This window comes from Triturus cristatus, chromosome 4_1, assembly GCF_964204655.1.
Source record: "Triturus cristatus chromosome 4_1, aTriCri1.1, whole genome shotgun sequence".
Lineage (NCBI taxonomy): Eukaryota > Metazoa > Chordata > Amphibia > Caudata > Salamandridae > Triturus > Triturus cristatus.
The window spans coordinates 138864842-138890373 of record NC_140585.1 but is presented as its reverse complement, the minus strand read 5'-3'; the positions used below and the strand labels follow the sequence as shown (position 1 = coordinate 138890373).

The 25532-nt window shown below is 38.7% G+C and overlaps 20 non-coding genes across 20 annotated transcripts; all 20 read left to right on the top strand.

Moving 5' to 3' along the window:
• Nucleotides 1-211: 211 nt before the first annotated feature.
• Nucleotides 212-284, top strand: TRNAC-GCA (transfer RNA cysteine (anticodon GCA)). The gene has a single exon. It is a non-coding gene; the product is annotated as a tRNA-Cys (tRNA).
• Nucleotides 285-1292: 1008 nt separating this feature from the next.
• On the top strand, nt 1293-1364 carry TRNAC-GCA (transfer RNA cysteine (anticodon GCA)). The gene has a single exon. It is a non-coding gene; the product is annotated as a tRNA-Cys (tRNA).
• A 990-nt stretch (nt 1365-2354) lies between these two features.
• On the top strand, nt 2355-2426 carry TRNAC-GCA (transfer RNA cysteine (anticodon GCA)). Its single transcript has one exon. It is a non-coding gene; the product is annotated as a tRNA-Cys (tRNA).
• A 1010-nt stretch (nt 2427-3436) lies between these two features.
• TRNAC-GCA (transfer RNA cysteine (anticodon GCA)) lies at nt 3437-3508 on the top strand. Its single transcript has one exon. It is a non-coding gene; the product is annotated as a tRNA-Cys (tRNA).
• Nucleotides 3509-4498: 990 nt separating this feature from the next.
• TRNAC-GCA (transfer RNA cysteine (anticodon GCA)) lies at nt 4499-4570 on the top strand. The gene has a single exon. It is a non-coding gene; the product is annotated as a tRNA-Cys (tRNA).
• Nucleotides 4571-5485: 915 nt separating this feature from the next.
• On the top strand, nt 5486-5557 carry TRNAC-GCA (transfer RNA cysteine (anticodon GCA)). The gene has a single exon. It is a non-coding gene; the product is annotated as a tRNA-Cys (tRNA).
• Nucleotides 5558-7646: 2089 nt separating this feature from the next.
• Nucleotides 7647-7718, top strand: TRNAC-GCA (transfer RNA cysteine (anticodon GCA)). Its single transcript has one exon. It is a non-coding gene; the product is annotated as a tRNA-Cys (tRNA).
• A 990-nt stretch (nt 7719-8708) lies between these two features.
• On the top strand, nt 8709-8780 carry TRNAC-GCA (transfer RNA cysteine (anticodon GCA)). The gene has a single exon. It is a non-coding gene; the product is annotated as a tRNA-Cys (tRNA).
• A 1008-nt stretch (nt 8781-9788) lies between these two features.
• Nucleotides 9789-9860, top strand: TRNAC-GCA (transfer RNA cysteine (anticodon GCA)). Its single transcript has one exon. It is a non-coding gene; the product is annotated as a tRNA-Cys (tRNA).
• A 997-nt stretch (nt 9861-10857) lies between these two features.
• Nucleotides 10858-10929, top strand: TRNAC-GCA (transfer RNA cysteine (anticodon GCA)). The gene has a single exon. It is a non-coding gene; the product is annotated as a tRNA-Cys (tRNA).
• A 1008-nt stretch (nt 10930-11937) lies between these two features.
• Nucleotides 11938-12009, top strand: TRNAC-GCA (transfer RNA cysteine (anticodon GCA)). Its single transcript has one exon. It is a non-coding gene; the product is annotated as a tRNA-Cys (tRNA).
• A 990-nt stretch (nt 12010-12999) lies between these two features.
• TRNAC-GCA (transfer RNA cysteine (anticodon GCA)) lies at nt 13000-13071 on the top strand. The gene has a single exon. It is a non-coding gene; the product is annotated as a tRNA-Cys (tRNA).
• A 1995-nt stretch (nt 13072-15066) lies between these two features.
• On the top strand, nt 15067-15138 carry TRNAC-GCA (transfer RNA cysteine (anticodon GCA)). Its single transcript has one exon. It is a non-coding gene; the product is annotated as a tRNA-Cys (tRNA).
• Nucleotides 15139-17215: 2077 nt separating this feature from the next.
• On the top strand, nt 17216-17287 carry TRNAC-GCA (transfer RNA cysteine (anticodon GCA)). Its single transcript has one exon. It is a non-coding gene; the product is annotated as a tRNA-Cys (tRNA).
• Nucleotides 17288-18296: 1009 nt separating this feature from the next.
• TRNAC-GCA (transfer RNA cysteine (anticodon GCA)) lies at nt 18297-18368 on the top strand. The gene has a single exon. It is a non-coding gene; the product is annotated as a tRNA-Cys (tRNA).
• A 997-nt stretch (nt 18369-19365) lies between these two features.
• On the top strand, nt 19366-19437 carry TRNAC-GCA (transfer RNA cysteine (anticodon GCA)). Its single transcript has one exon. It is a non-coding gene; the product is annotated as a tRNA-Cys (tRNA).
• Nucleotides 19438-20445: 1008 nt separating this feature from the next.
• Nucleotides 20446-20517, top strand: TRNAC-GCA (transfer RNA cysteine (anticodon GCA)). Its single transcript has one exon. It is a non-coding gene; the product is annotated as a tRNA-Cys (tRNA).
• A 996-nt stretch (nt 20518-21513) lies between these two features.
• On the top strand, nt 21514-21585 carry TRNAC-GCA (transfer RNA cysteine (anticodon GCA)). The gene has a single exon. It is a non-coding gene; the product is annotated as a tRNA-Cys (tRNA).
• Nucleotides 21586-22593: 1008 nt separating this feature from the next.
• Nucleotides 22594-22665, top strand: TRNAC-GCA (transfer RNA cysteine (anticodon GCA)). The gene has a single exon. It is a non-coding gene; the product is annotated as a tRNA-Cys (tRNA).
• Nucleotides 22666-24742: 2077 nt separating this feature from the next.
• Nucleotides 24743-24814, top strand: TRNAC-GCA (transfer RNA cysteine (anticodon GCA)). Its single transcript has one exon. It is a non-coding gene; the product is annotated as a tRNA-Cys (tRNA).
• Nucleotides 24815-25532: the final 718 nt, after the last annotated feature.

The window sequence follows — 25532 nt, the reverse complement described above, 5'->3', positions numbered from 1 at the left end:
CCTATGGACCACTACCTGTTCAAATAAAATAACAATGAAACATATAATTATGTTTTTTTAAACAATCCCGTTTTCCTTCAATAAATAATATTAAGAACTACTTCTCCTGTTCCACAGTTTCAAGCTTGTACTTTCCGGCCCAACTGAGCATGATGCTCACACTCTTTCATGAGGTACTGATATATTTTCATTCCGACTCTTTCAAACAGTTGGGGACATAGCTCAGTGGTAGAGCATTTGACTGCAGATCATAGAGGTCCCTGGTTCAAATCCAGGTGTCCCCTTAGCCTGTTTTGGTTCTTGTGTTTGTAGCTGGGACTTTTCATAAAACCCCTTTGGATCATCATTGACAGAGTCAGTGTTTGCTTGGATCTTACACTTTAATAGCATTACAATGTCACTGCTCAAAACCTGAGCGTAAATGCATTTTTATACAGGGCGCGGTATTCCGTATGGGAAATGTCTGAAAAAGCATTGATTTATTTTGGAATCTGGCTCTTCCTTTCACAGCACCAAACAAAGGGAATGGACTATGAAAGCAATTGACAACTTTGTTTTACAGTTTGGTGCCTCCTTTGATCGCACTACAGAAATTGCATAGAAAAGTGGGCAGAAATGCAGTCAATCTATTCCTCATTTAACCTGTGTCCTCAGTCTTACATGTATTCCACCTCTTCTCTGTGCATACAAAGTATGTGTTTGTTTGAAGCACTTCATTTTTGTGCAATGCATAATCTATTTACTTTCTACTAAAAAACGCTGCCCATGTACAAGATGTACGAACCCTAGTTGCAGGTGCAAGCAGGCTGGTCTGAGAAACCAGGCCATTTGCGAACACAAAATATTTTTTTCTGATGTATTAAATCGAAAGTACATGAAAGGGGTGTTTGGTTGTACCTTCAATTACCAAATTGTAGTGGTATGCAGAAATGTTTTTTCACCGTAATTTGGCCCAAAACAATCATACTTCACCACCATATCAGTGATTGTGGTAATCAATCCACAAAGATAAGTAGTCTCGTAAAAACCTCTTCCCCTTTGAGAATGTTTCAAAACAAACATTTTAATTACAGATATTGGTCCTATGGACCACTGCCTATTCAAATAAAATAACAATTAAACATATACATTTTGTTTTTTAAATGATCCTGCTTTCCTTTAATTAATAATATGAAGAACTACTTCTCCTTTTCCACAGTTTCAAGCTCGTACTTTGTGGCCCAACTGAGCTTGAGCCTCTCACTCTTTCATGATGTACTGATATATTGTCATTCTGATCTTTGAAAACAGTTGGGGATATAGCTCAGTGGTAGAGCATTTGACTGCAGATCAAGAGGTCCCTGGTTCAAATCCGGGCGTCCCCTAAACCTCTTTTGGTTCTGGTGTTTGTAGCTGGGATCTTTCATAAAGTCCCTTTGGATCACCATTGACAGAGTCAGTGTTCAGTTGGATCTTATACTTTATTAGCATTACAGGGTCACTGCTCAAAACCTGGGAATAAATGCATTTTTACACAGGGCGTGGGAACTTTCTGAAACATCATTGATTTATTTTGGAATCCGGCTCTTCCTTTCACAGCTTCAAGCAAATAGAATGACTATGAAAACAGTTGAAAACTTTGTTATACAGTTTGGTGCTTCCTTGTAGCGCACTAAAGAAATGGCATAGTATACTCGGCAGCGCTGCAGTCAATCTATTTCTCATTTAACCTGTGTCTTACATATATTCCTCCTCTCCTCTGTGCATACAAAGTATGTGTTTGTTTAAAGCACTTCATTCTTGTGCAACGTAGAAACTATTTAATTTCTCCTTAAAACCTCTGCCTACGTGCAAAATGTATGAACCCTCGTTGCAGATGAAAAAAGGCTGGCTCGAAGACTCAGGCCATTTTCGGACACAAAATGGCCTTTTCTGATATATTAAATTGACGGTACTTGAAAGGGACGTTTGGGTGTACCTTCCAAATACCAAATTGCAGTGGTATGTAGAAATGTTTTTCGTCCATCATTTGGCCCAAAACAATCATCCTTCACCCCCATCTCGGTGATTGTGGTAACAAATCCGCGAAAGGATAAGGCGTCCCGTAAAAACCTCTTCCCCTTTGAGAATGTTTCAAAACAAGCATTTTATGTACAGGCATTGGTCCTATGGACCACTGCCTGTTCAAATAAAATAACAATGAAACATATAATTATTTTTTTTAAACAATCCCGTTTTCCTTCAATAAATAATATTAAGAACTACTTCTCCTGTTCCACAGTTTCAAGCTTGTACTTTCCGGCCCAACTGAGCATGATGCTCACACTCTTTCATGAGGTACTGATATATTTTCATTCCGACTCTTACAAACAGTTGGGGACATAGCTCAGTGGTAGAGCATTTGACTGCAGATCAAGAGGTCCCTGGTTCAAATCCAGGTGTCCCCTTAGCCTGTTTTGGTTCTTGTGTTTGTAGCTGGGACTTTTCATAAAACCCCTTTGGATCATCATTGACAGAGTCAGTGTTTGCTTGGATCTTACCTTTTAATAGCATTACAATGTCACTGCTCAAAACCTGAGCGTAAATGCATTTTTATACAGGGCGCGGTATTCCGTATGGGAAATGTCTGAAAAAGCATTGATTTATTTTGGAATCTGGCTCTTCCTTTCACAGCACCAAACAAAGGGAATGGACTATGAAAGCAATTGACAACTTTGTTTTACAGTTTGGTGCTTTCTTTGATCGCACTACAGAAATTGCATAGAAAAGTGGGCAGAAATGCAGTCAATCTATTCCTCATTTAACCTGTGTCCTCAGTCTTACATGTATTCCACCTCTTCTCTGTGCATACAAAGTATGTGTTTGTTTGAAGCACTTCATTTTTGTGCAATGCATAATCTATTTACTTTCTACTAAAAAACGCTGCCCATGTACAAGATGTACGAACCCTAGTTGCAGGTGCAAGCAGGCTGGTCTGAGAAACCAGGCCATTTGCGAACACAAAATATTTTTTTCTGATGTATTAAATCGAAGGTACATGAAAGGGGTGTTTGGTTGTACCTTCAATTACCAAATTGTAGTGGTATGCAGAAATGTTTTTTCACCGTAATTTGGCCCAAAACAATCATACTTCACCACCATATCAGTGATTGTGGTAATCAATCCACAAAGATAAGTAGTCTCGTAAAAACTTCTCTTCCCCTTTGAGAATGTTTCAAAACAAACATTTTAATTACAGATATTGGTCCTATGGACCACTGCCTATTCAAATAAAATAACAATTAAACATATACATTTTGTTTTTTAAATGATCCTGCTTTCCTTTAATTAATAATATGAAGAACTACTTCTCCTTTTCCACAGTTTCAAGCTCGTACTTTGTGGCCCAACTGAGCTTGAGCCTCTCACTCTTTCATGATGTACTGATATATTGTCATTCTGATCTTTGAAAACAGTTGGGGATATAGCTCAGTGGTAGAGCATTTGACTGCAGATCAAGAGGTCCCTGGTTCAAATCCGGGCGTCCCCTAAACCTCTTTTGGTTCTGGTGTTTGTAGCTGGGATCTTTCATAAAGTCCCTTTGGATCACCATTGACAGAGTCAGTGTTCAGTTGGATCTTATACTTTATTAGCATTACAGGGTCACTGCTCAAAACCTGGGAATAAATGCATTTTTACACAGGGCGTGGGAACTTTCTGAAACATCATTGATTTATTTTGGAATCCGGCTCTTCCTTTCACAGCTTCAAGCAAATAGAATGACTATGAAAACAATTGAAAACTTTGTTATACAGTTTGGTGCTTCCTTGTAGCGCACTAAAGAAATGGCATAGTATACTCGGCAGCGCTGCAGTCAATCTATTTCTCATTTAACCTGTGTCTTACATATATTCCTCCTCTCCTCTGTGCATACAAAGTATGTGTTTGTTTAAAGCACTTCATTCTTGTGCAACGTAGAAACTATTTAATTTCTCCTTAAAACCTCTGCCTACGTGCAAAATGTATGAACCCTCGTTGCAGATGAAAAAAGGCTGGCTCGAAGACTCAGGCCATTTTCGGACACAAAATGGCCTTTTCTGATATATTAAATTGATGGTACTTGAAAGGGACGTTTGGGTGTACCTTCCAAATACCAAATTGCAGTGGTATGTAGAAATGTTTTTCGTCCATCATTTGGCCCAAAACAATCATCCTTCACCCCCATCTCGGTGATTGTGGTAACAAATCCGCGAAAGGATAAGGCGTCCCGTAAAAACCTCTTCCCCTTTGAGAATGTTTCAAAACAAGCATTTTATGTACAGGCATTGGTCCTATGGACCACTGCCTGTTCAAAAAAAATAACAATGAAACATATAATTATTTTTTTTAAACAATCCCGTTTTCCTTCAATAAATAATATTAAGAACTACTTCTCCTGTTCCACAGTTTCAAGCTTGTACTTTCCGGCCCAACTGAGCATGATGCTCACACTCTTTCATGAGGTACTGATATATTTTCATTCCGACTCTTACAAACAGTTGGGGACATAGCTCAGTGGTAGAGCATTTGACTGCAGATCAAGAGGTCCCTGGTTCAAATCCGGGCGTCCCCTAAACCTCTTTTGGTTCTGGTGTTTGTAGCTGGGATCTTTCATAAAGTCCCTTTGGATCACCATTGACAGAGTCAGTGTTCAGTTGGATCTTATACTTTATTAGCATTACAGGGTCACTGCTCAAAACCTGGGAATAAATGCATTTTTACACAGGGCGTGGGAACTTTCTGAAACATCATTGATTTATTTTGGAATCCGGCTCTTCCTTTCACAGCTTCAAGCAAAGAGAATGACTATGAAAACCATTGAAAACTTTGTTATACAGTTTGGTGCTTCCTTGTAGCGCACTAAAGAAATGGCATAGTATACTCGGCAGCGCTGCAGTCAATCTATTTCTCATTTAACCTGTGTCTTACATATATTCCTCCTCTCCTCTGTGCATAGAAAGTATGTGTTTGTTTAAAGCACTTCATTCTTGTGCACCGTAGAAACTATTTAATTTCTCCTTAAAACCTCTGCCTACGTGCAAAATGTATGATCCCTCGTTGCAGATGAAAAAAGGCTGGCTCGAAGACTCAGGCCATTTTCAAACACAAAATGGCCATTTCTGATATATTAAATTGATGGTACTTGAAAGGGACGTTTGGGTGTACCTTCCATCTCGGTGATTGTGGTAACCAATCCGCGAAAGGATAAGGCGTCCAGTAAAAACCTCTTCCCCTTTGAGAATGTTTCAAAACAAGCATTTTATGTACAGGCATTGGTCCTATGGACCACTGCCTGTTCAAATAAAATAACAATGAAACATATAATTATTTTTTTTAAACAATCCCGTTTTTCTTAAATAAATAATATTAAGAACTACTTCTCCTGTTCCACAGTTTCAAGCTTGTACTTTCCGGCCCAACTGAGCATGATGCGCACACTCTTTCAAGAGGTACTGATATATTTTCATTCCGACACTTACAAACAGTTGGGGACATAGCTCAGTGGTAGAGCATTTGACTGCAGATCAAGAGGTCCCTGGTTCAAATCCAGGTGTCCCCTTAGCCTGTTTTGGTTCTTGTGTTTGTAGCTGGGACTTTTCATAAAACCCCTTTGGATCATCATTGACAGAGTCAGTGTTCGCTTGGATCTTACACTTTAACAGCATTACAATGTCACTGCTCAAAACCTGAGAGTAAATGCTTTTTTATACAGGGCTCGGTATTCCGTATGGGAAATGTCTGAAAAAGCATTGATTTATTTTGGAATCTGGCTCTTCCTTTCACAGCACCAAACAAAGGGAATGGACTATGAAAGCAATTGACAACTTTGTTTTACAGTTTGGTGCTTGCTTCGATCGCACTACAGAAATTGCATAGAAAAGTGGGCAGCAATGCAGTCAATCTATTCCTCATTTAACCTGTGTCCTCAGTCTTACGTGTATTCCACCTCTTCTCTGTGCATACAAAGTATGTGTTTGTTTGAAGCACTTCATTTTTGTGCAATGCATAATCTATTTACTTTCTACTAAAAAACGCTGCCCATGTACAAGATGTACGAACCCTAGTTGCAGGTGCAAGCAGGCTGGTCTGAGAAACCAGGCCATTTGCGAACACAAAATATTTTTTTCTGATGTATTAAATCGAAGGTACATGAAAGGGGTGTTTGGTTGTACCTTCAAATACCAAATTGTAGTGGTATGCAGAAATGTTTTTTCACCGTAATTTGGCCCAAAACAATCATACTTCACCACCATATCAGTGATTGTGGTAATCAATCCACAAAGACAAGTCGTCTCGTAAAAACCTGTTCCCCTTTGAGAATGTTTCAAAACAAACATTTTAATTACAGATATTGGTCCTATGGACCACTGCCTATTCAAATAAAATAACAATTAAACATATACATTTTGTTTTTTAAATGATCCTGCTTTCCTTTAATTAATAATATTAAGAACTACTTCTCCTTTTCCACAGATTCAAGCTCGTACCTTGTGGCCCAACTGAGCTTGAGCCTCACACTCTTTCATGAGGTACTGATATATTTTCATTCCGACTCTCACAAACAGGTGGGGATATAGCTCAGTGGTAGAGCATTTGACTGCAGATCAAGAGCTCCCTTGTTCAAATCCAGGTGTCCCCGTAGCCTGTTTTGGTTCTTGTGTTTATAGCTGTGACTTTTCATAAAACCCCTTTGGATCATCATTGACAGAGTCAGTGTTCGCTTGGATCTTACACTTTAATAGCATTACAATGTCACTGCTCAAAACCTGAGAGTAAATGCATTTTTATACAGGGCTCGGTATTCCGTATGGGAAATGTCTGAAAAAGCATTGATTTATTTTGGAATCTGGCTCTTCCTTTCACAGCACCAAACAAAGGGAATGGACTATGAAAGCAATTGACAACTTTGTTTTACAGTTTGGTGCTTCCTTCGATCACACTACAGAAATTGCATAGAAAAGTGGGCAGCAATGCAGTCAATCTATTCCTCATTTAACCTGTGTCCTCAGTCTTACGTGTATTCAACCTCTTCTCTGTGCATACAAAGTATGTGTTTGTTTGAAGCACTTCATTTTTGTGCAATGCATAATCTATTTACTTTCTACTAAAAAACGCTGCCCACGTACAAGATGTACAAATCCTAGTTGCAGGTGCAAGCAGGCTGGTCTGAGAAACCAGGCCATTTGCGAACACAAAATTGCTTTTTCTGATGTATTAAATCGAAGGTACATGAAATGGGTGTTTGGTTGTACCTTCAAATACCAAATTGTAGTGGTATGTAGAAATGTTTTTTCACCGTAATTTGGCCCAAAACAATCATACTTCACCACCATATCAGTGATTGTGGTAATCAATCCACAAAGATAAGTAGTCTCGTAAAAACCTGTTCCTCTTTGAGAATGTTTCAAAACAAACATTTTAATTACAGATATTGGTCCTATGGACCACTGCCTATTCAAATAAAATAACAATTAAACATATACATTTTGTTTTTTAAATTATCCTGTTTTCCTTTAATTAATAATATTAAGAACTACTTCTCCTTTTCCACAGTTTCAAGCTCGTACTTTGTGGCCCTAACTGAGCTTGAGCCTCTCACTCTTTCATGATGTACTGATATATTGTCATTCTGATCTTTGAAAACAGTTGGGGATATAGCTCAGTGGTAGAGCATTTGACTGCAGATCAAGAGGTCCCTGGTTCAAATCCGGGTGTCCCCTAAACCTATTTTGGTTCTGGTGTTTGTAGCTAGGATCTTTCATAAAGTCCCTTTGGATCACCATTGACAGAGTCAGTGTTCAGTTGGATCTTATACTTTATTAGCATTACAGTGTCACTGCTCAAAACCTGGGAATAAATGCATTTTTACACAGGGCGTGGGAACTTTCTGAAACATCATTGATTTATTTTGGAATCCGGCTCTTCCTTTCACAGCTTCAAGCAAATAGAATGACTATGAAAACAATTGAAAACTTTGTTATACAGTTTGGTGCTTCCTTGTAGCGCACTAAAGAAATGGCATAGTATACTCGGCAGCGCTGCAGTCAATCTATTTCTCATTTAACCTGTGTCTTACATATATTCCTCCTCTCCTCTGTGCATACAAAGTATGTGTTTGTTTAAAGCACTTCATTCTTGTGCAACGTAGAAACTATTTAATTTCTCCTTAAAACCTCTGCCTACGTGCAAAATGTATGAACCCTCGTTGCAGATGAAAAAAGGCTGGCTCGAAGACTCAGGCCATTTTCGGACACAAAATGGCCTTTTCTGATATATTAAATTGATGGTACTTGAAAGGGACGTTTGGGTGTACCTTCCAAATACCAAATTGCAGTGGTATGTAGAAATGTTTTTCGTCCATCATTTGGCCCAAAACAATCATACTTCACCACCATCTCGGTGATTGTGGTAACCAATCCGCGAAAGGATAAGGCGTCCCGTAAAAACCTCTTCCCCTTTGAGAATGTTTCAAAACAAGCATTTTATGTACAGGCATTGGTCCTATGGACCACTGCCTGTTCAAATAAAATAACAATGAAACATATAAATATTTTTTTTAAACGATCCCGTTTTCCTTCAATAAATAATATTAAGAACTACTTCTCCTGTTCCACAGTTTCAAGCTTGTACTTTCCGGCCCAACTGAGCATGATGCTCACACTCTTTCATGAGGTACTGATATATTTTCATTCCGACTCTCACAAGCAGGTGGGGATATAGCTCAGTGGTAGAGCATTTGACTGCAGATCAAGAGGTCCCTGGTTCAAATCCAGGTGTCCCCTTGGCCTGTTGTGGTTCTTGTGTTTGTAGCTGGGACTTTTCATAAAACCCCTTTGGATCATCATTGACAGAGTCAGTGTTCGCTTGGATCTTACACTTTAACAGCATTACAATGTCACTGCTCAAAACCTGAGAGTAAATGCATTTTTATACAGGGCTCGGTATTCCGTATGGGAAATGTCTGAAAAAGCATTGATTTATTTTGGAATCTGGCTCTTCCTTTCACAGCACCAAACAAAGGGAATGGACTATGAAAGCAATTGGCAACTTTGTTTTACAGTTTAGTGCTTCCTTCAATCGCACTACAGAAATTGCATAGAAAAGTGGGCAGCAATGCAGTCAATCTATTCCTCATTTAACCTGTGTCCTCAGTCTTACATGTATTCCACCTCTTCTCTGTGCATACAAAGTATGTGTTTGTTTGAAGCACTTCATTTTTGTGCAATGCATAATCTATTTACTTTCTACTAAAATACGCTGCCCACGTACAAGATGTACGAACCCTAGTTACAGGTGCAAGCAGGCTGGTCTGAGAAACCAGGCCATTTGCGAACACAAAATAGCTTTTTCTGATGTATTAAATCGAAGGTACATGAAAGGGGTGTTTGGTTGTACCTTCAAATACCAAATTGTAGTGGTATGCAGAAATGTTTTTTCACCGTCATTTGGCCCAAAACAATCATACTTCACCACCATATCAGTGATTGTGGTAATCAATCCACAAAGATAAGTAGTCTCGTAAAAACCTCTTCCCCTTTGAGAATGTTTCAAAACAAACATTTTAATTACAGATATTGGTCCTATGGACCACTGCCTATTCAAATAAAATAACAATTAAACATATACATTTTGTTTTTTAAATGATCCTGTTTTCCTTTAATTAATAATATTAAGAACTACTTCTCCTTTTCCACAGTTTCAAGCTCGTACTTTGTGGCCCAACTGAGCTTGAGCCTCTCACTCTTTCATGATGTACTGATATATTGTCATTCTGATCTTTGAAAACAGTTGGGGATATAGCTCAGTGGTAGAGCATTTGACTGCAGATCAAGAGGTCCCTGGTTCAAATCCGGGTGTCCCCTAAACCTATTTTGGTTTTGGTGTTTGTAGCTGGGATCTTTCATAAAGTCCCTATGGATCACCATTGACAGAGTCAGTGTTCAGTTGGATCTTATACTTTATTAGCATTACAGTGTCACTGCTCAAAACCTGGGAATAAATGCATTTTTACACAGGGCGTGGGAACTTTCTGAAACATCATTGATTTATTTTGGAATCCGGCTCTTCCTTTCACAGCTTCAAGCAAAGAGAATCACTATGAAAACAATTGAAAACTTTGTTATACAGTTTGGTGCTTCCTTGTAGCGCACTAAAGAAATGGCATAGTATACTCGGCAGCGCTGCAGTCAATCTATTTCTCATTTAACCTGTGTCCTCAGTCTTACATATATTCCTCCTCTCCTCTGTGCATACAAAATATGTGTTTGTTTAAAGCACTTCATTCTTGTGCAACGTAGAAACTATTTAATTTCTCCTTAAAACCTCTGCCTACGTGCAAAATGTATGAACCCTCGTTGCAGATGAAAAAAGGCTGGCTCGAAGACTCAGGCCATTTTCGAACACAAAATGGCCTTTTCTGATATATTAAATTGATGGTACTTGAAAGGGACGTTTGGGTGTACCTTCCAAATACCAAATTGCAGTGGTATGTAGAAATGTTTTTCGTCCATCATTTGGCCCAAAACAATCATACTTCACCACCATCTCGGTGATTGTGGTAACCAATCCGCGAAAGGATAAGGCGTCCCGTAAAAACCTCTTCCCCTTTGAGAATGTTTCAAAACAAGCATTTTATGTACAGGCATTGGTCCTATGGACCACTGCCTGTTCAAATAAAATAACAATGAAACATATAAATATTTTTTTTAAACGATCCCGTTTTCCTTCAATAAATAATATTAAGAACTACTTCTCCTGTTCCACAGTTTCAAGCTTGTACTTTCCGGCCCAACTGAGCATGATGCTCACACTCTTTCATGAGGTACTGATATATTTTCATTCCGACTCTTACAAACAGTTGGGGACATAGCTCAGTGGTAGAGCATTTGACTGCAGATCAAGAGGTCCCTGGTTCAAATCCAGGTGTCCCCTTAGCCTGTTTTGGTTCTTGTGTTTGTAGCTGGGACTTTTCATAAAACCCCTTTGGATCATCATTGACAGAGTCAGTGTTTGCTTGGATCTTACACTTTAATAGCATTACAATGTCACTGCTCAAAACCTGAGCGTAAATGCATTTTTATACAGGGCGCGGTATTCCGTATGGGAAATGTCTGAAAAAGCATTGATTTATTTTGGAATCTGGCTCTTCCTTTCACAGCACCAAACAAAGGGAATGGACTATGAAAGCAATTGACAACTTTGTTTTACAGTTTGGTGCTTCCTTTGATCGCACTACAGAAATTGCATAGAAACGTGGGCAGAAATGCAGTCAATGTATTCCTCATTTAACCTGTGTCCTCAGTCTTACATGTATTCCACCTCTTCTCTGTGCATACAAAGTATGTGTTTGTTTGAAGCACTTCATTTTTGTGCAATGCATAATCTATTTACTTTCTACTAAAAAACGCTGCCCATGTACAAGATGTACGAACCCTAGTTGCAGGTGCAAGCAGGCTGGTCTGAGAAACCAGGCCATTTGCGAACACAAAATATTTTTTTCTGATGTATTAAATCGAAGGTACATGAAAGGGGTGTTTGGTTGTACCTTCAATTACCAAATTGTAGTGGTATGCAGAAATGTTTTTTCACCGTAATTTGGCCCAAAACAATCATACTTCACCACCATATCAGTGATTGTGGTAATCAATCCACAAAGATAAGTAGTCTCGTAAAAACATCTTCCCCTTTGAGAATGTTTCAAAACAAACATTTTAATTACAGATATTGGTCCTATGGACCACTGCCTATTCAAATAAAATAACAATTAAACATATACATTTTGTTTTTTAAATGATCCTGCTTTCCTTTAATTAATAATATGAAGAACTACTTCTCCTTTTCCACAGTTTCAAGCTCGTACTTTGTGGCCCAACTGAGCTTGAGCCTCTCACTCTTTCATGATGTACTGATATATTGTCATTCTGATCTTTGAAAACAGTTGGGGATATAGCTCAGTGGTAGAGCATTTGACTGCAGATCAAGAGGTCCCTGGTTCAAATCCGGGCGTCTCCTAAACCTCTTTTGGTTCTGGTGTTTGTAGCTGGGATCTTTCATAAAGTCCCTTTGGATCACCATTGACAGAGTCAGTGTTCAGTTGGATCTTATACTTTATTAGCATTACAGGGTCACTGCTCAAAACCTGGGAATAAATGCATTTTTACACAGGGCGTGGGAACTTTCTGAAACATCATTGATTTATTTTGGAATCCGGCTCTTCCTTTCACAGCTTCAAGCAAATAGAATGACTATGAAAACAATTGAAAACTTTGTTATACAGTTTGGTGCTTCCTTGTAGCGCACTAAAGAAATGGCATAGTATACTCGGCAGCGCTGCAGTCAATCTATTTCTCATTTAACCTGTGTCTTACATATATTCCTCCTCTCCTCTGTGCATACAAAGTATGTGTTTGTTTAAAGCACTTCATTCTTGTGCAACGTAGAAACTATTTAATTTCTCCTTAAAACCTCTGCCTACGTGCAAAATGTATGAACCCTCGTTGCAGATGAAAAAAGGCTGGCTCGAAGACTCAGGCCATTTTCGGACACAAAATGGCCTTTTCTGATATATTAAATTGATGGTACTTGAAAGGGACGTTTGGGTGTACCTTCCAAATACCAAATTGCAGTGGTATGTAGAAAGGTTTTTCGTCCATCATTTGGCCCAAAACAATCATCCTTCATCCCCATCTCGGTGATTGTGGTAACAAATCCGCGAAAGGATAAGGCGTCCCGAAAAAACCTCTTCCCCTTTGAGAATGTTTCAAAACAAGCATTTTATGTACAGGCATTGGTCCTATGGACCACTGCCTGTTCAAATAAAATAACAATGAAACATATAATTATTTTTTTTAAACAATCCCGTTTTCCTTCAATAAATAATATTAAGAACTACTTCTCCTGTTCCACAGTTTCAAGCTTGTACTTTCCGGCCCAACTGAGCATGATGCTCACACTCTTTCATGAGGTACTGATATATTTTCATTCCGACTCTTACAAACAGTTGGGGACATAGCTCAGTGGTAGAGCATTTGACTGCAGATCAAGAGGTCCCTGGTTCAAATCCAGGTGTCCCCTTAACCTGTTTTGGTTCTTGTGTTTGTAGCTGGGACTTTTCATAAAACCCCTTTGGATCATCATTGACAGAGTCAGTGTTCGCTTGGATCTTACACTTTAATAGCATTACAATGTCACTGCTCAAAACCTGAGAGTAAATGCATTTTTATACAGGGCTCGGTATTCCGCATGGGAAATTTCTGAAACAGCATTGATTTATTTTGGAATCTGGCTCTTCCTTTCACAGCACCAAACAAAGGGAATGGACTATGAAAGCAATTGACAACTTTGTTTTACAGTTTGGTGCTTCCTTCGATCGCACTACAGAAATTGCATAGAAAAGTGGGCAGCAATGCAGTCAATCTATTCCTCATTTAACCTGTATCCTCAGTCTTACATGTATCCCACCTCTTCTCTGTGCATACAAAGTATGTGTTTGTTTGAAGCACTTCATTTTTGTGCAATGCATGATCTATTTACTGTCTACTAAAAAACGCTGCCCACGTACAAGATGTACGAACCCTAGTCTCAGGTGCAAGCAGGCTGGTCTGAGAAACCAGGCCATTTGCGAACACAAAACAGCTGTTTCTGATGTATTAAATCGAAGGTACATGAAAGGGGTGTTTGGTTGTACCTTCAAATACCAAATTGTAGTAGTATGCAGAAATGTTTTTTCACCGTAATTTGGCCCAAAACAATCATACTTCACCACCATATCAGTGATTGTGGTAATCAATCCACAAAGATAGGTAGTCTCGTAAAAACCTCTTCCCCTTTGAGAATGTTTCAAAACAAACATTTCAATTACAGATATTGGTCCTATGGACCACTGCCTATTCAAATAAAATAACAATTAAACATATACATTTTGTTTTTTAAATGATCCTGTTTTCCTTTAATTAATAATATTAAGAACTACTTCTCCTGTTCCACAGTTTCAAGCTTGTACTTTCCGGCCCAACTGAGCATGATGCTCACACTCTTTCATGATGTACTGATATATTGTCATTCTAATCTTTAAAAACAGTTAGGGATATAGCTCAGTGGTAGAGCATTTGACTGCAGGTCAAGAGGTCCCTGGGTCAAATCCGGGTGTCCCCTAAGCCTATTTTGGTTCTGGTGTTTGTAGCTGGGATCTTTCATAAAGTCCCTTTGGATCACCATTGACAGAGTCAGTGTTCAGTTGGATCTTATACTTTATTAGCATTACAGTGTCACTGCTCAAAACCTGGGAATAAATGCATTTTTACACAGGGCGTGGGAACTTTCTGAAACATCATTGATTTATTTTGGAATCCGGCTCTTCCTTTCACAGCTTCAAACAAAGAGGATGACTATGAAAACAATTGAAAACTTTGTTATACAGTTTGGTGCTTCCTTGTAGCGCACTAAAGAAATGGCATAGTATACTCGGCAGCGCTGCAGTCAATCTATTTCTCATTTAACCTGTGTCTTACATATATTCCTCCTCTCCTCTGTGCATGCAAAGTATGTGTTTGTTTAAAGCACTTCATTCTTGTGCACCGTAGAAACTATTTAATTTCTCCTTAAAACCTCTGCCTACGTGCAAAATGTATGATCCCTCGTTGCAGATGAAAAAAGGCTGGCTCGAAGACTCAGGCCATTTTCAAACACAAAATGGCCATTTCTGATATATTAAATTGATGGTACTTGAAAGGGACGTTTGGGTGTACCTTCCATCTCGGTGATTGTGGTAACCAATCCGCGAAAGGATAAGGCGTCCCGTAAAAACCTCTTCCCCTTTGAGAATGTTTCAAAACAAGCATTTTATGTACAGGCATTGGTCCTATGGACCACTGCCTGTTCAAATAAAATAACAATGAAACATATAATTATTTTTTTTAAACAATCCCGTTTTTCTTCAATAAATAATATTAAGAACTACTTCTCCTGTTCCACAGTTTCAAGCTTGTACTTTCCGGCCCAACTGAGCATGATGCTCACACTCTTTCATGAGGTACTGATATATTTTCATTCCGACACTTACAAACAGTTGGGGACATAGCTCAGTGGTAGAGCATTTGACTGCAGATCAAGAGGTCCCTGGTTCAAATCCAGGTGTCCCCTTAGCCTGTTTTGGTTCTTGTGTTTGTAGCTGGGACTTTTCATAAAACCCCTTTGGATCATCATTGACAGAGTCAGTGTTCGCTTGGATCTTACACTTTAACAGCATTACAATGTCACTGCTCAAAACCTGAGAGTAAATGCATTTTTATACAGGGCTCGGTATTCCGTATGGGAAATGTCTGAAAAAGCATTGATTTATTTTGGAATCTGGCTCTTCCTTTCACAGCACCAAACAAAGGGAATGGACTATGAAAGCAATTGACAACTTTGTTTTACAGTTTGGTGCTTGCTTCGATCGCACTACAGAAATTGCATAGAAAAGTGGGCAGCAATGCAGTCAATCTATTCCTCATTTAACCTGTGTCCTCAGTCTTACGTGTATTCCACCTCTTCTCTGTGCATACAAAGTATGTGTTTGTTTGAAGCACTTCATTTTTGTGCAATGCATAATCTATTTACTTTCTACTAAAAAACGCTGCCCATGTACAAGATGTACGAACCCTAGTTGCAGGTGCAAGCAGGCTGGTATGAGAAACCAGGCCATTTGCGAACACAAAATATTTTTTTCTGATGTATTAAATCGAAGGTACATGAAAGGGGTGTTTGGTTGTACCTTCAAATACCAAATTGTAGTGGTATGCAGAAATGTTTTTTCACCGTAATTTGGCCCAAAACAATCATACTTCACCACCATATCAGTGATTGTGGTAATCAATCCACAAAGATAAGTCGTCTCGTAAAAACCTCTTCCCCTTTGAGAATGTTTCAAAACAAACATTTTAATTACAGATATTGGTCCTATGGACCACTGCCTATTCAAATAAAATAACAATTAAACATATACATTTTGTTTTTTAAATGATCCTGCTTTCCTTTAATTAATAATATTAAGAACTACTTCTCCTTTTCCACAGTTTCAAGCTCGTACTTTGTGGCCCAACTGAGCTTGAGCCTCTCACTCTTTCATGATGTACTGATATATTGTCATTTTGATCTTTGAAAACAGTTTGGGATATTGCTCAGTGGTAGAGCGTTTGACTGCAGATGAAGCGGTCCCTGGTTCAAATCCGGGCGTCCCCTAAACCTATTTTGGTTCTGGTGTTTGTAGCTGGGATCTTTCATAAAGTCCCTTTGGATCACCATTGACAGAGTCAGTGTTCAGTTGGATCTTATACTTTATTAGCATTACAGTGTCACTGCTCAAAACCTGGGAATAAATGCATTTTTACACAGGGCGTGGGAACTTTCTGAAACATCATTGATTTATTTTGGAATCCGGCTCTTCCTTTCACAGCTTCAAGCAAATAGAATGACTATGAAAACAATTGAAAACTTTGTTATACAGTTTGGTGCTTCCTTGTAGCGCACTAAAGAAATGGCATAGTATACTCGGCAGCGCTGCAGTCAATCTATTTCTCATTTAACCTGTATCCTCAGTCTTACATATATTCCTCCTCTCCTCTGTGCATACAAAATATGTGTTTGTTTAAAGCACTTCATTCTTGTGCAACGTAGAAACGATTTAATTTCTTCTTAAAACCTCTGCCTACGTGCAAAATGTATGAACCCTCGTTGCAGATGAAAAAAGGCTGGCTCGAAGTCTCAGGCCATTTTCGAACACAAAATGGCCTTTTCTGATATATTAAATTGATGGTACTTGAAAGGGACGTTTGGGTGTACCTTCCAAATACCAAATTGCAGTGGTATGTAGAAATGTTTTTCGTCCATCATTTGGCCCAAAACAATCATACTTCACCACCATCTCGGTGATTGTGGTAACCAATCCGCGAAAGGATAAGGCGTCCCGTAAAAACCTCTTCCCCTTTGAGAATGTTTCAAAACAAGCATTTTATGTACAGGCATTGGTCCTATGGACCACTGCCTGTTCAAATAAAATAACAATGAAACATATAAATATTTTTTTTAAACGATCCCGTTTTCCTTCAATAAATAATATTAAGAACTACTTCTCCTGTTCCACAGTTTCAAGCTTGTACTTTCCGGCCCAACTGAGCATGATGCTCACACTCTTTCATGAGGTACTGATATATTTTCATTCCGACTCTCACAAACAGGTGGGGATATAGCTCAGTGGTAGAGCATTTGACTGCAGATCAAGAGGTCCCTGGTTCAAATCCAGGTGTCCCCTTGGCCTGTTGTGGTTCTTGTGTTTGTAGCTGGGACTTTTCATAAAACCCCTTTGGATCATCATTGACAGAGTCAGTGTTCGCTTGGATCTTACACTTTAACAGCATTACAATGTCACTGCTCAAAACCTGAGAGTAAATGCATTTTTATACAGGGCTCGGTATTCCGTATGGGAAATGTCTGAAAAAGCATTGATTTATTTTGGAATCTGGCTCTTCCTTTCACAGCACCAAACAAAGGGAATGGACTATGAAAGCAATTGGCAACTTTGTTTTACAGTTTAGTGCTTCCTTCAATCGCACTACAGAAATTGCATAGAAAAGTGGGCAGCAATGCAGTCAATCTATTCCTCATTTAACCTGTGTCCTCAGTCTTACATGTATTCCACCTCTTCTCTGTGCATACAAAGTATGTGTTTGTTTGAAGCACTTCATTTTTGTGCAATGCATAATCTATTTACTTTCTACTAAAATACGCTGCCCACGTACAAGATGTACGAACCCTAGTTGCAGGTGCAAGCAGGCTGGTCTGAGAAACCAGGCCATTTGCGAACACAAAATTGCTTTTTCTGATGTATTAAATCGAAGGTACATGAAATGGGTGTTTGGTTGTACCTTCAAATACCAAATTGTAGTGGTATGTAGAAATGTTTTTTCACCGTAATTTGGCCCAAAACAATCATACTTCACCACCATATCAGTGATTGTGGTAATCAATCCACAAAGATAAGTAGTCTCGTAAAAACCTGTTCCTCTTTGAGAATGTTTCAAAACAAACATTTTAATTACAGATATTGGTCCTATGGACCACTGCCTATTCAAATAAAATAACAATTAAACATATACATTTTGTTTTTTAAATTATCCTGTTTTCCTTTAATTAATAATATTAAGAACTACTTCTCCTTTTCCACAGTTTCAAGCTCGTACTTTGTGGCCCTAACTGAGCTTGAGCCTCTCACTCTTTCCTGATGTACTGATATATTGTCATTCTGATCTTTGAAAACAGTTGGGGATATAGCTTAGTGGTAGAGCATTTGACTGCAGATCAAGAGGTCCCTGGTTCAAATCCGGGTGTCCCCTAAACCTATTTTGGTTCTGGTGTTTGTAGCTAGGATCTTTCATAAAGTCCCTTTGGATCACCATTGACAGAGTCAGTGTTCAGTTGGATCTTATACTTTATTAGCATTACAGTGTCAATGCTCAAAACCTGTGAATAAATGCATTTTTACACAGGGCGTGGGAACTTTCTGAAGCATCATTGATTTATTTTGGAATCCGGCTCTTCCTTTCACAGCTTCAAACAAAGAGAATGAGTATGAAAACAATTGAAAACTTTGTTATACAGTTTGGTGCTTCCTTGTAGCGCACTAAAGAAAAGGCATAGTATAGTCGGCAGCGCTGCAGTCAATCTATTTCTCATTTAACATGTGTCCTCAGTCTTACATATATTCCTCCTCTCCTCTGTGCATACAAAATATGTGTTTGTTTAAAGCACTTCATTCTTGTGCAACGTAGAAACTATTTAATTTCTCCTTAAAACCTCTGCCTATGTGCAAAATGTATGAACCCTCGTTGCAGATGAAAAAAGGCTGGCTCGAAGACTCAGGTAATTTTCGAACACAAAATGGCCTTTTCTGGTATATTAAATTAATGGTACTTGAAAGGGACATTTGGGTGTACCTTCCAAATACCAAATTGCAGTGGTATGTAGAAATGTTTTTCGTCCATCATTTGGCCCAAAACAATCATACTTCACCACCATCTCGGTGATTGTGGTAACCAATCCGCGAAAGGATAAGGCGTCCCGTAAAAACCTCTTCCCCTTTGAGAATGTTTCAAAACAAGCATTTTATGTACAGGCATTGGTCCTATGGACCACTGCCTGTTCAAATAAAATAACAATGAAACATATAAATATTTTTTTTAAACGATCCCGTTTTCCTTCAATAAATAATATTAAGAACTACTTCTCCTGTTCCACAGTTTCAAGCTTGTACTTTCCGGCCGAACTGAGCATGATGCTCACACTCTTTCATGAGGTACTGATATATTTTCATTCCGACTCTCACAAACAGGTGGGGATATAGCTCAGTGGTAGAGCATTTGACTGCAGATCAAGAGGTCCCTGGTTCAAATCCAGGTGTCCTCTTGGCCTGTTTTGGTTCTTGTGTTTGTAACTGGGACTTTTTATAAAACCCCTTTGGATCATCATTGACAGATTCAGTGTTCGCTTGGATCTTACACTTTAACAGCATTACAATGTCACTGCTCAAAACCTGAGAGTAAATGCATTTTTATACAGGGCTCGGTATTCCGTATGGGAAATGTCTGAAAAAGCATTGATTTATTTTGGAATCTGGCTCTTCCTTTCACAGCACCAAACAAAGGGAATGGACTATGAAAGCAATTGGCAACTTTGTTTTACAGTTTAGTGCTTCCTTCAATCGCACTACAGAAATTGCATAGAAAAGTGGGCAGCAATGCAGTCAATCTATTCCTCATTTAACCTGTGTCCTCAGTCTTACATGTATTCCACCTCTTCTCTGTGCATACAAAGTATGTGTTTGTTTGAAGCACTTCATTTTTGTGCAATGCATAATCTATTTACTTTCTACTAAAATACGCTGCCCACGTACAAGATGTACGAACCCTAGTTGCAGGTGCAAGCAGGCTGGTCTGAGAAACCAGGCCATTTGCGAACACAAAATAGCTTTTTCTGATGTATTAAATCGAAGGTACATGAAAGGGGTGTTTGGTTGTACCTTCAAATACCAAATTGTAGTGGTATGCAGAAATGTTTTTTCACCGTCATTTGGCCCAAAACAATCATACTTCACCACCATATCAGTGATTGTGGTAATCAATCCACAAAGATAAGTAGTCTCGTAAAAACCTCTTCCCCTTTGAGAATGTTTCAAAACAAACATTTTAATTACAGATATTGGTCCTATGGACCACTGCCTATTCAAATAAAATAACAATTAAACATATACATTTTGTTTTTTAAATGATCCTGTTTTCCTTTAATTAATAATATTAAGAACTACTTCTCCTTTTCCACAGTTTCAAGCTCGTACTTTGTGGCCCAAATGAGCTTGAGCCTCTCACTCTTTCATGATGTACTGATATATTGTCATTCTGATCTTTGAAAACATTTGGAGATATAGCTCAGTGGTAGAGCATTTGACTGCAAATCAAGAGGTCCCTGGTTCAAATCCAGGTGTCCCCTAAACCTATTTTGGTTCTGGTGTTTGTAGCTGGGATCTTTCATAAAGTCCCTTTGGATCACCATTGACAGAGTCAGTGTTCAGTTAGATCTTATACTTTATTAGCATTACAGTGTCACTGCTCAAAACCTGGAAATAAATACATTTTTACACAGGGCGTGGGAACTTTCTGAAACATCATTGATTTATTTTGGAATCCGGCCCTTCCTTTCACAGCTTCAAGCAAAGAGAATGACTTCGAAAACAATTGAAAACATTGTTATACAGTTTGGTGCTTCCTTGTAGCGCACTAAAGAAATGGCATAGTATACTCGGCAGCGCTGCAGTCAATCTATTTGTCATTTAACCTGTGTCCTCAGTCTTACATATATTGCTCCTCTCCTCTGTGCATACAAAATATTTGTTTGTTTAAAGCACTTCATTGTTGTGCAACGTAGAAACTATTTAATTTCTCCTTAAAACCTCTGCCTACGTGCAAAATGTATGAACCCTGGTTGCAGATGAAAAAAGGCTGGCTCGGAGACTCAGGCCATTTTCGAACACAAAATGGCCTTTTCTGATATATTAAATTGATGGTACTTGAAAGGGACGTTTGGGTGTACCTTCCAAATACCAAATTGCAGTGGTATGTAGAAATGATTTTCGTCCATCATTTGGCCCAAAACAATCATACTTCACCACCATCTCGGTGATTGTGGTAACCAATCCGCGAAAGGATAAGGCGTCCCGTAAAAACCTCTTCCCCTTTGAGAATGTTTCAAAACAAGCATTTTATGTACAGGCATTGGTCCTATGGACCACTGCCTGTTCAAATAAAATAACAATGAAACATATAAATATTTTTTTCAACTATACCGTTTTCCTTCAATAAATAATATTAAGAACTACTTCTCCTGTTCCACAGTTTCAAGCTTGTACTTTCCGGCCCAACTGAGCATGATGCTCACACTCTTTCATGAGGTACTGATATATTTTCATTCCGACTCTCACAAACAGGTGGGGATATAGCTCAGTGGTAGAGCATTTGACTGCAGATCAAGAGGTCCCTGGTTCAAATCCAGGTGTCCCCTTAGCCTGTTGTGGTTCTTGTGTTTGTAGCTGGGACTTTTCATAAAACCCCTTTGGATCATCATTGACAGAGTCAGTGTTCGCTTGGATCTTACACTTTAATAGCATTACAATGTCACTGCTCAAAACCTGAGAGTAAATGCATTTTTATACAGGGCTCGGTATTCCGTATGGGAAATGTCTGAAAAAGCATTGATTTATTTTGGAATCTGGCTCTTCCTTTCACAGCACCAAACAAAGGGAATGGACTATGAAAGCAATTGACAACTTTGTTTTACAGTTTGGTGCTTCCTTCGATCGCACTACAGAAATTGCATAGAAAAGTGGGCAGCAATGCAGTCAATCTATTCCTCATTTAACCTGTGTCCTCAGTCTTACATGTATTCCACCTCTTCTCTGTGCATACAAAGTATGTGTTTGTTTGAAGCACTTCATTTTTGTGCAATGCATTATATATTTTCTTTCTACTAAAAAACGCTGCCCACGTACAAGATGTACGAACCCTAGTCTCAGGTGCAAGCAGGCTGGTCTGAGAAACCAGGCCATTTGCGAACACAAAATAGCTTTTTCTGATGTATTAAATCGAAGGTACATGAAATGGGTGTTTGGTGGTACCTTCAAATACCAAATTGTAGTGGTATGCAGAAATGTTTTTTCACCGTAATTTGGCCCAAAACAATCATACTTCACCACCATATCAGTGATTGCGGTAATCAATCCACAAAGATAAGTAGTCTCGTAAAAACCTCTTCCCCTTTGAGAATGTTTCAAAACAAACATTTTAATTACAGATATTGGTCCTATGGACCACTGCCTATTCAAATAAAATAACAATTAAACATATACATTTTGTTTTTTAAATGATCCTGCTTTCCTTCAATTAATAATATTAAGAACTACTTCTCCTTTTCCACAGTTTCAAGCTCGTACTTTGTGGCCCAACTGAGCTTGAGCCTCTCACTCTTTCATGATGTACTGATATATTGTGATTCTGAGCTTTGAAAACAGTTGGGGATATAGCTCAGTGGTAGAGCATTTGACTGCAGATCAAGAGGTCCCTGGTTCAAATCCTGGTGTCCCCTAAACCTATTTTGGTTCTGGTGTTTCTAGCTGGGATCTTTCATAAAGTCCCTTTGGATCACCATTGACAGAGTCAGTGTTCAGTTGGATCTTATACTTTATTAGCATTACAGTGTCACTGCTCAAAACCTGGGAATAAATGCATTTTTACACAGGGCGTGGGAACTTTCTGAAACATCATTGATTTATTTTGGAATCCGGCTCTTCCTTTCACAGCTTCAAGCAAAGAGAATTACTATGAAAACAATTGAAAACTTTGTTATACAGTTTGGTTCTTCCTTGTAGCGCACTAAAGAAATGGCATAGTATACTCGGCAGCGCTGCAGTCAATCTATTTCTCATTTAACCTGTGTCCTCAGTCTTACATATATTCCTCCTCTCCTCTGTGCATACAAAATATGTGTTTGTTTAAAGCACTTCATTCTTGTACAACGTAGAAACTATTTAATTTCTCCTTAAAACCTCTGCCTACGTGCAAAATGTGTGAACCCTCGTTGCAGATGAAAAAAGGCTGGCTCGAAGACTCAGGCCATTTTTGAACACAAAATGGCCTTTTCTGATATATTAAATTGATGGTACTTGAAAGGGACGTTTGGGTGTACCTTCCAAATACCAAATTGCAGTGGTATGTAGAAATGTTTTTCGTCCATCATTTGGCCCAAAACAATCATACTTCACCACCATCTCGGTGATTGTGGTAACCAATCCGCGAAAGGATAAGGCGTCCCGTAAAAACCTCTTCCCCTTTGAGAATGTTTCAAAACAAGCATTTTATGTACAGGCATTGGTCCTATGGACCACTGCCTGTTCAAATAAAATAACAATGAAACATATAAATATTTTTTTTAAACAATCCCGTTTTCCTTCAATAAATAATATTAAGAACTACTTCTCCTGTTCCACAGTTTCAAGCTTGTACTTTCCGGTCCAACTGAGCATGATGCTCACACTCTTTCATGAGGTACTGATATATTTTCATTCCGACTCTCACAAACAGGTGGGGATATAGCTCATTGGTAGAGCATTTGACTGCAGATCAAGAGGTCCCTGGTTCAAATCCAGGTGTCCCCTTAGCCTGTTGTGGTTCTTGTGTTTGTAGCTGGCACTTTTCATAAAACCCCTTTGGATCATCATTGACAGAGTCAGTGTTCGCTTGGAACTTACACTTTAATAGCATTACAATGTCACTGCTCAAAACCTGAGAGTAAATGCATTTTTATACAGGGCTCGGTATTCCGTATGGGAAATGTCTGAAAAAGCATTGATTTATTTTGGAATCTGGCTCTTCCTTTCACAGCACCAAACAAAGTGAATGGACTATGAAAGCAATTGACAACTTTGTTTTACAGTTTGGTGCTTCCTTCGATCACACTACAGAAATTGCATAGAAAAGTGGGCAGCAATGCAGTCAATCTATTCCTCATTTAACCTGTGTCCTCAGTCTTACGTGTATTCCACCTCTTCTCTGTGCATACAAAGTATGTGTTTGTTTGAAGCACTTCATTTTTGTGCAATGCATAATCTATGTACTTTCTACTAAAAAACGCTGCCCACGTACAAGATGTAAGAACCCTAGTTGCAGGTGCAAGCAGGCTGGTCTGAGAAACCAGGCCATTTGCGAACACAAAATATTTTTTTCTGATGTATTAAATCGAAGGTACGTGAAAGGGGTGTTTGGTTGTACCTTCAAATACCAAATTGTAGTGGAATGCAGAAATGTTTTTTCACCGTAATTTGGCCCAAAACAATCATACTTCACCACCATATCAGTGATTGTGGTAATCAATCCACAAAGATAAGTAGTCTCGTAAAAACCTCTTCCCCTTTGAGAATGTTTCAAAACAAACATTTTAATTACAGATTTTGGTCCTATGGACCACTGCCTATTCAAATAAAATAACAATTAAACATATACATTTTGTTTTTTAAATGATCCTGTTTTCCTTTAATTAATAATATTAAGAACTACTTCTCCTTTTCCACAGTTTCAAGCTCGTACTTTGTGGCCCAACTGAGCTTGAGCCTCTCACTCTTTCATGATGTACTGATATATTGTCATTCTGATCTTTGAAAACAGTTGGGGATATAGCTCAGTGGTAGAGCATTTGACTGCAGATCAAGAGGTCCCTGGTTCAAATCCGGGTGTCCCCTAAACCTATTTTGGTTTTGGTGTTTGTAGCTGGGATCTTTCATAAAGTCCCTATGGATCACCATTGACAGAGTCAGTGTTCAGTTGGATCTTATACTTTATTAGCATTACCGTGTCACTGCTCAAAACCTGGGAATAAATGCATTTTTACACAGGGCGTGGGATCTTTCTGAAACATCATTGATTTATTTTGGAATCCGGCTCTTCCTTTCACAGCTTCAAGCAAAGAGAATCACTATGAAAACAATTGAAAACTTTGTTATACAGTTTGGTGCTTCCTTGTAGCGCACTAAAGAAATGGCATAGTATACTCGGCAGCGCTGCAGTCAATCTATTTCTCATTTAACCTGTGTCCTCAGTCTTACATATATTCCTCCTCTCCTCTGTGCATACAAAATATGTGTTTGTTTAAAGCACTTCATTCTTGTGCAACGTAGAAACTATTTAATTTCTCCTTAAAACCTCTGCCTACGTGCAAAATGTATGAACCCTCGTTGCAGATGAAAAAAGGCTGGCTCGAAGACTCAGGCCATTTTCAAACACAAAATGACCTTTTCTGATATATTAAATTGATGGTACTTGAAAGGGACGTTTGGGTGTACCTTCCAAATACCAAATTGCAGTGGTATGTAGAAATGTTTTTCGTCCATCCTTTGGCCCAAAACAATCATACTTCACCACCATCTCGGTGATTGTGGTAACCAATCCGCGAAAGGATAA